The sequence below is a fragment of the Zea mays genome, chromosome 10, assembly GCF_902167145.1.
Source record: "Zea mays cultivar B73 chromosome 10, Zm-B73-REFERENCE-NAM-5.0, whole genome shotgun sequence".
Classification (NCBI taxonomy): domain Eukaryota; kingdom Viridiplantae; phylum Streptophyta; class Magnoliopsida; order Poales; family Poaceae; genus Zea; species Zea mays.
In genome coordinates, this window is record NC_050105.1 from 96,301,615 (window position 1) to 96,308,587 (window position 6,973).

At 40.1% G+C, this 6,973-nt stretch overlaps 2 long non-coding RNA genes across 2 annotated transcripts; both read right to left on the minus strand.

Moving 5' to 3' along the window:
- Nucleotides 1–662: 662 nt before the first annotated feature.
- On the minus strand, nucleotides 663–2,735 carry LOC103641425 (uncharacterized). Its single transcript, XR_002265635.1, has 4 exons — nucleotides 2,191–2,735; nucleotides 1,997–2,089; nucleotides 1,774–1,899; nucleotides 663–1,229 (listed from the first exon to the last, which is right to left on the minus strand). It is a non-coding gene; the product is annotated as an uncharacterized lncRNA (long non-coding RNA).
- Nucleotides 2,736–2,839: 104 nt separating this feature from the next.
- Nucleotides 2,840–5,022, minus strand: LOC109943032 (uncharacterized). Its single transcript, XR_002265636.2, has 3 exons — nucleotides 4,588–5,022; nucleotides 3,335–3,614; nucleotides 2,840–3,161 (listed from the first exon to the last, which is right to left on the minus strand). It is a non-coding gene; the product is annotated as an uncharacterized lncRNA (long non-coding RNA).
- Between the last annotated feature and the right edge of the window lie 1,951 nt (nucleotides 5,023–6,973).

The window sequence follows — 6,973 nt, forward strand, 5'->3', positions numbered from 1 at the left end:
TTTGCCATCCATTGCAGCATCTGCATCTAAGCTGCAACCATTGGATCCATCCCAGCCGGTGGAGGATTTGGAGGATTTATCTCTGTTTGGTATTGTCTAACACTAGTAGAGATCTTATCATCGATGACATTCATATTTCGTCACAGAATATGTAGGTATCGTCACAGATAAAGCTTTGTGACGATTTTGTGACGATTACGAATTGGTCATAGGGGTCGCGTCACATTTGCTCTGTTGTGACGGACTACCCATTTTCGTCATAGATGTGTATCCATTCTGTGACGAAATACGCGTTGTCATGAAAGTGAATTCAATCTATGACGATCAGGTTTGGTCATGGAGGAAGGCACAGTTCCGTCATAATCCGCCGTCTGCCCGGGCAAGCTGACGGCGTCGTTAATGTCGTTGCCTTTCTGTGACGGTCCGATTTCGTCATAGAGAGAGCCGTGTTTTGGTCATTCACAGCCGTTTGGAAGGGTCCCGATGGCATATGCCATGCTGGCATATGACGTCAGCGGTGACATGGCTAATGACGTGGCAGCTGACATCAGAGCTAACGTGGCATATGTTTTATTATATGCCACTAGTTTGGTCACAGAAGTGCAGAGAATAATTTTATTGGAAATTGCAAAAGATACTAGAACAGAGGAATGGGCACACAATTCAATTCACAACATCACCACTTGACTTAACATTTCAGTTCACAGCACCACCACTTGACTTAACATTTCAGTTGTGTTTGCACAAACAAAATCATATAATAAAAAGTTGCCACCCACGAGCAACTTGAGTTTTTGGGTACCCTTGTCAAAGAACAGGCCAAACACAGTAGCTCTGACCAGCGGCCCTCATGTCGAAGAAGAAGTGTTACCATGCAAGGACAAGAGCTTCTTGATGAGCACATTGGTCTCCTCCATCTCCTTGCTGTTCTTCTCTGTTATCTTCTTGTACTCCTCCAACTCCCTTTGTGTCCTCGCCTGCTGTTCCTCAGCTTCTTCATATTTCTTCTTGAGCTGGTTGAGTTCACCTTGAACAGCAGCCGTCGCTTCAGCTGCAAGTTGTTCCCGAAGCTCACTTTGATTTGATGATGATGACTTGGAGGATGCCGGTGTTTTGATGCCAACACTCTTCAGGAATTGGTGTGAGCTGCTCTGGGACAACACCTTGGACACAAGCTGCACACTGGATGCTGGCATCTCACCTTCAGCAACAGGTTCAGCCCTCAAAGCCTCCATATCAGACCGAAATATCATGGATAGAAAACAGTCACATATAATGCTAATGAGCAACAGCAATATGCCAATTGTTAGTTATTGTAATAATTTGAGGAAGATATATGACACAAGGTGTTTATAATGAAATAATAACCAATGGTACACTGACAGAAACTGATTGCAGTTGGCATTTGCTTTTGAGAGGTAAAAATGCAGAGATTTAGGCACAAATGATCTATGATATCATGTTCCTTTCCAGAAGACTGTCAGTTGGACAATCAGGCAATAAAATTTCTATTTTCTGAAAATTAAAAACTGATAAGGTGTGACATCTAGAGATGACAAATTATAGTAGATTTGGAGCTGACAATAATGTGAAACTCATCAATGGTGGAAGGATACTAGATAGTACCAAAACTCTTCCTAAATCTTTCTTAGTTAGAGATATTGTCCTGAAAATGTGTTTGATCTCTACCCAATATTTCAAGTGAATGATGAACTGTGTTGCCTCATATGATCTCATAAAAATACACTAAATAAAGAAAACAAATGAACTTACAAGTGCTTCTCTTGCGGGTTCACTCAGGCCACGTTTGGAGCTGGTATGGCAGGTCTTGAAGGCGTCCACCGCATCTAGTTATTCAGTCTGATCTAAGCTGGGTTCTTCTCTGTTTCTCTTCTGCTTCTGTTTCATGGATAAACAATCACAGCAAAGTTTTCTCAGATCAAATGCAATAGAAGTTGTTGAGTGCAGGTAGTAGTACAAGGTAATATTTACTTACATATGCATGTAAGTGTGCCACATAGCAGCGAGAACCCGTAGCCTGATGAAACTTGACTTTACTGTGGTTCTGCTTGTTCTTTTCACTTATTTCCTACAAGAGAATGAACATGTCAGATTAGATCATAGGTTCAATATGCGAAGATCCTTTGCAAACTTATAGTGAAAGAAGAATATATGACAAGATACCCATACCATGTTCTTTGGATCAGACCACTTTGCAACTAATGCCCTCCACTGTTCATCAGTCATGTAAGATAAGGAGAAGTTGTCCTAATCTCATTTGTAGGTACACCATTGAAGTATTTCTGCTTGAGCCGATAACGCTGGTTTTTTACCGCAGAGCGTAGCATATCGGTGCAAGCTTCCTTTGTTGCCTTGTCCTCAGTGTTAACGGACAAGCGCCCCTATGCATATGACAATTCCATAGTTAGTCAATTTAGGTTAAGCAGTATACAAGTGAACCATAGAATCAGTAATGCACTTAAATTTAGCGGTGACATAAAGTTGTTGTAGTATTTCTGGTCGTCCTTGTAATCTTTCCAATGAGTTAGGATAGGCATGGTTTCCCGAATAATGATGCCAGCCTCTGATGCAAACTTGGCAGCTTGAACAGGTTCATGTGGCCTTTTTTTGCCTTCCTCAACAGCTATGGGCAGTCTCCTTTGCATAACTTTAGTCATCCTGTCCAGTTGTTTTCCCTTAGTTGCTGCCCTGGTCTCCTTGGTGCTCGCTGTGTAGGAGCTACAAAATAGAATTCACATTTATTGAATAATGAAATTGTTTTGTTTCATGCAAATCAGCAAAAGAGATGCCATATTTGACTGAAAAAACTATAACTTGCCTTTAGTTTCTTCATCTCTAGCTACATTGCCTTCAGCATCACCTGTACTGTCATGAGCAGCGGATGCCATGTCTTTCTCTGTAGCTCTGCTGAAATGGTTAGCAAGTCCAGGTGTAGTAGGGTTGTTTGGTATGTCATCATTAGCATCTGTTGGTTCCTGTACATTGTGGCCATCTGTCTCTATAGACTGAAGCCTTTTTGAAGTTTGCTCCTCTGGTTGTGGACCTGCCCTCACTCTCTTGCTGAACCTAATTCCTGGAGCCATGTTGGGGTTTGTCTTCTTCTTTGAAGCACGAGTTGTGTTTGTAGCACTTCTAGGATACTGTCCACAAAAAATAGTCATGTGCATTTAAAAGCAAGACCATATATCAATTAAGAGGTATGAAATAAAGAAGATGAATCTAAAATCATGAGCATATATTAAACACCAGATTAAAAACATTGAAATGCAATGCAACTATTTGCCATCCACTACTTTGAAGAGAGAAGGAGCACCTTAATTGCCAGGGGTTGTGGCTGCTCATAAGATTGAGTGTCATCATCATCAATATCTCCTTGATCATCATCGTCAAGGAGATAGACAGAGACATATGAATCCGAATCTGAACTATTAGTTTTCTTGTTTGCTGCATTTTCCCCTTTGTTGATGCAGATGGTGGTAAAGATTTATTTAGAACAGAAGTATATTTGTTCAGACCCAAATCTTGCATCTTCTTTATATTCTCCTCCACTTGTTTATCCCGTCTTCTCTCATAATCAGTTATCTCATGTTGAACTACTTGCAAAATAGATAAGAACAAGCACACTGTGCGTATTAGATAATATAAAGGATTTTACTAAAATCTAAGAGGTACTACTATTTGCAGGGAAGATAAGAGGAAAGAGCTAGTAGTGCCATGTGTAGATCAAATAGATAAGATGTGTAGATTCAGTCATAATGAAGCTTGCTTATGATTCTGCAATTTCATAATTGTGGTTGCACTATAACTGTTGTTTTCCCCTGATCTACGTAATTGTTGGCTTCAATCTTTATGATTTTTCCTAAAAGATTGTTTTTATGATTGTACTCATGCTTCTAAGTAAAGGAAAAAAGCATTATGGGACTCTTTGGTGACTTGCATTAGCCTCTATCTAGGCTTCTGCAGTGTACTTCGCCTGTTTGGTTGTGGAAATCTTTATGCAGGCTTAAACAATGTTCAAAGTACTAGCTAGTACATTGATTAGGCGATGTAGATTTACACGAGCTGATGAACAAAAAAAGTGGAGATATTCTCATCTCTTTCTACTTGTACTAGAAACATAAGTTCTCTACTAAAACATGGATGTGACTGCATATAACACAACGTAAGGAACCAAAAACAACTGTACCAAATGTGTCTTGTTTGTGCAGGATAACTAAACACTAAGATATTGTACACGATTATTCTGTCTTTGATTGTGTTGCATAAGGTCTAATACAAGCAAAAGCCAATGGAAGCAATCAATCAATTACACACCCTATGTTGAGGATTTCTTTCGCGTGCATGTTAGATTAATCGTGTCTCTCACAATAGTTATGGATGGGGACCAGCTTTCCTAGTGTGTGGAATGCTACATCATTGGCCTTTCCATGCCATTTTTATAAACACGGTGATGCACTCACATGCGTGTCGATGAATGAATGATGTATCTAGCATCACTAGGTTTGGTTAGATCCAGCTTGGTAATAGTTAGCAACTAAGAATTAGGCTGAGTGAACCAAAAGATACCTTCTTCTTATTGTGGACCTTTCTGACTGTTTTGCCTCCTTGTGTTCACCATCAAGGTCGTCGGCGATGACCCAAATCCAACGATGGTTAGGGTTTAGGGGTTGGCAAGAGAAATGTGGATGGGGCGTGTTAGGTGGAAGGGGCGAGAGAAATGCGGATGGCAATGAGATAGAGCGGGATGCGGCGAGTGAAGTCGACGACGACGCAGCTCATCAACGCGATGAGAGGTAAGGGGGCGGCGGTGAGGTACCTGGTCGAGGAGGCAGGTCGTCGACGGCGGATGTGTCTAGTGGCGGCGGTGAGGTACCTGGTCAAGGAGGCAGGTCGTCGATGGCGGTTGTGTCCCGGCGGCGGCGATTAGGGTTGGAGAAACTTGTGGGGGAGAAAGAGGATGAGTGGGGGAGAAAGTGGTGTCCTAGGCGGCGTTTTTTAGTGACGATGTCGAAAAATGTTTTTTTGACGCCCAATTTGTTTGGCAATCCGGAGGCTAATGCGTTTAAATATAGTAGCGCTGGGTACATATTGAAAACACTTGAATAGCCCAATGGTCTGACCTGCTAACTATGAGATCGAGCTCCTAGGTTCAAATTTTTTGTTTTGCCTACCTTTTTTATTTATTCTTTGTTTTTTATTTCTCTCTATGATTTTGTTTGCAATTATCTATTCATGGACACATTAGTTTGGTTTATGATCATGTTATATAATATTTGCAAATAATTTTAACATAGTGGTACTATACATCTCTCACTTGCAATAGCATCTCTCACTTAGTAATTAGCCTCTATATGAGAGATATATACCTTTCTTAGGATGTGTGTCACCACTTTGTCCGAAGGATTTGAAACTTTTTTGTCAACATTGAACACCAAAATGAATGGTCCATGCAAGTTTTTAGATTTTTATAGCTAGGTTATGGTATTGTAAGAAATATCTTTAAGAAATGCATCAAATAATTACAGTAATTGGTAAACTAGGTCTAAAAAAGGCATAAATGCACACAACATCATAGGTTGGTTCAATAAACATCCCATTAAAGTTTGAAATGATTTGGATAAAGTGGGAGTATAGATCCATCACAAGCATGAACATATCTCACTGAGTAACTAGGCTCTATGTGAGAGATGTATGCCTTTTCTGAGGATGTATGTCACCACTTTGTCAGAATAAATTGAATTTTTTTGTCAACATTGTACACCAAAATGAAGTGTACATGCAAGTTTTTAGATTTTTCTAGCTACCGAGGGTTTTTTACCACTTATTCTTTAGTAAAATAACAAATAATTACATTAATAGTTAAACTAGTTCTAAAAATTGAAAATCTGACTATCTCATAGCTAGAACCCAGGACGCTAAGGTTCAAAGTAGGGAGTGGTTACCATTGCACTAGTCAAGTTGTTCATTAGTAACCGAGCGCAATTCTATTTAACTAATGACACTTACGAATAAAAAACAAAAAAAACTGAAACGAATGGCACTTAGAAATGGTACATTTCAGTATTCACATGATTCACATTCTATACAACATACGTGGAAACTACATCTGAAAACATCGGAAGTAAGACTGCACGCACTATTTTAGAATTCATTACTAAGGCCTAGCTCATCTTCAAGGTCATCTCCCTCTTCAAAGAGCTTGAGGAACCGCGCCTGGTCTCACTCCCTCTTCTTCTGCTAGTACCTAAAGCCCCCGAACAAGGCAGTGACGACAAGGACTGAAGCAAGAACACTAACTACTATGATGACAACAATTGATGTCTTCTTAGTTTCCAAATCTTCACTTGGTCTGTTAAATGTGCCCATTCATCGAAGACAGCATCAGGCTTAAATGTGCCCTCCTCATACAAACCACATCGCTTGCATTTCTTTTCTGGAAGCTCTGTTAAGGGCTGCCAAAATTGCAATATTCAATATATGGTGCTAACAAAACAATGAGTGAGGAACTGAAGATCAATTTTAAGTATCATACCGTAAGGAAGTTGCACTCAGCTAGTCAATGGATGATGGCAACACTTAATATGTAAAAAGCCTATGTGAAATGAAAGAACATAAAGTAGCATACCGTAAGAAAGTTGCGAGTGTTCTGACCATCAGCCTTGTGGTAGTTATTGGTTTGGCTGGTAACCCCAGCAGCAACCTGCTTGGTCGCATCAGTCTTTGCAGCAGCAACCTACTTGGTTTCTCAACAGGTGGAGCACTTGCAGCTGGTGCCACTACCACCACCACCGGCACTACCACCACGGCTCATCTTGATTATTGAAAAGAGAAACTGTACAAAGATCTAATCAGGTATGAAGCATTACTTCGACACATTGTACAGAGGTACAAGAGAGACAATGCAAATCAATTTAATTTCAAGTACCACAAATAATTTTGAAAATACTAAAGT